Genomic DNA, 2,115 nt, shown 5'->3' with positions numbered 1-2,115 from the left:
TTTACTCGTTGGAATTCGTGACCCCAGCTTTCCAATACACGTACTGTATACAGGGTGTTACTTTTGTAAGGTACGGCAAAACTTTCAGGAAACATTCCTCACACACAAATAAAAAAAAGATGTTATGTGGACATGTGTCTGGAAACGCCATAATTTCATACGGTATACTCTACCTGTGCTCCTGGAACATGTGCCTTTACAAGTACGACACAACATGTGGTTCATGCACCATGGAGCTTCTCAACAACAGATTCGGTGACCGATGGATTGGTAGAGGCGGACCAATTCCATGGCCTCCACGCTCTCCTGACCTCAACCCTCTTGACTTTCATTTATGGGGGCATTTGAAAGCTCTTGTCTACGCAACCCCGGTACCAAATGTAGAGACTCTTCGTGCTCGTATTGTGGACGGCTGTGATACAATACGCCATTCTCCAGGGCTGCATCAGCGCATCAGCAATTCCATGCGACGGAGGGTGGATGCATGTATCCTCGCTAACGGAGGATATTTTGAACATTTCCTGTTACAAAGTGTTTGATGTCACGCTGGTAGGTTCTGTTGCTGCGTGTTTCCATTCCACGATTAATGTGATTTGAAGAGAAGTAATAAAATGAGCTCTAACATGGAAAGTAAGCGTTTTCGGACACATGTCCACACAACATATTTTCTTTCTTTGTGTGTGAGGAATGTTTCCTGAAAGTTTGGCCGTACCTTTTTGTAACACCCTGTATGAAGAGTAGAAACGGGAAACGGTCTTAATGCCAAATCTGACATTCGTCAGGAAAATGAAAAAAGCTATGTGCTCTGTTTGTTAATAACTGATTTGTATTCACGAAGTTGAGAAGGCATTGTGATACCACAGGCTCATTCTGCGCATCACATCAAAAATCGGACAAATTCAAAAATAAATACTTTATTAAGGCCGCTCTAAGTGACATACCAGGAAACTGACTGGTTCTAGATCGCAATGCGGAAGTTTTTACAAGTTGATCCTCGCAAAGAAAAAGCAGCATCCAAACGCTCTTAATGAAGCTGTTTATTTACGCAAACAGTGCCGTTATAGGCTTCGAACTGACATGTTAATCTTCAGACGGCTGTTCACGTTTACACTAGCTTCCAGAAGTTTGGAAACACTGTGCTATGTATTACAAATGAGCAATATGGGAGTGAAATATGTGAGTTACTGGTTAGCATGCAGAATAGTATGCTCAAATAACAGTTCATAATGACGCAGTATTTTGTAGATAATTGTCGTACAAGTAGCTATATATTGGTAAATATTTATTGGTACTGCTCTGTTTTATATTAACCGTTTATATCTGTCCAAACAGTTCTACCAAATATGCCAGCTGCCGCCAGTAAACGGTACGTCCGTGTAGAGGGGCGTTGTTTAAATTTCTGTTCAGTTGCAGTTCTGTTTGTGTGAAGGTAATACACGCCGCAAAAATAGTTCACGCAGCAGAAGTAACTGAAAGTGATTCAAAAGTGCTATAATTCTTATTATTCACGGGTCAAGGTAATCGCTTTGCACCAAGAAAGCAACAGCTTGGCAAATATCAATAAAATTGAAGATATTCATCAGTGGAGTTGACAAAATCATACACTAGCATCGAGGTACAGGCTCTTTTGATGATCGTTCTCGCTCTGGGGCACCCAGGAAAATATCGAAACGCCAGGAAAAGTAATCGGTAATGACTAGTAAACGTAACAGATTCAAAACGGTCCGTGAATTAACTGCTGTACTAAACACAACTAGGGATACCCAAGTGAGTTACTCAACAGTGAGACGGAGCCTGGCAGAAAGCAACCTCCAGCGTTGTATAGCGGCGAGGAAACCATTGTTGCGCCCTGCTAACAAGAAGAAAAGGCTTCAGTGCGCTACGACGCACGAGCCATGGACAGAAGGGAATCGGGAAAATCTTCTTCACTGATGAATCGAAGTTAGAAATATTGGTAAGCAGACATCGTCAATTCGTGCACCATTTATCCCATGAGTGCTTGAATTCTCAGTATGTAAGTCCATCTGTAAAGCATGGAGGGTTTTGTGATGGTAAGTGCATATTTTGAATGGAATAAAAGTCAGAGATTTGATGAAGGAAGACAATTGGTTTGCG

Source organism: Schistocerca nitens, chromosome 9, assembly GCF_023898315.1.
Source record: "Schistocerca nitens isolate TAMUIC-IGC-003100 chromosome 9, iqSchNite1.1, whole genome shotgun sequence".
Lineage (NCBI taxonomy): Eukaryota > Metazoa > Arthropoda > Insecta > Orthoptera > Acrididae > Schistocerca > Schistocerca nitens.
Note: the sequence above shows the minus strand (reverse complement) of the source record.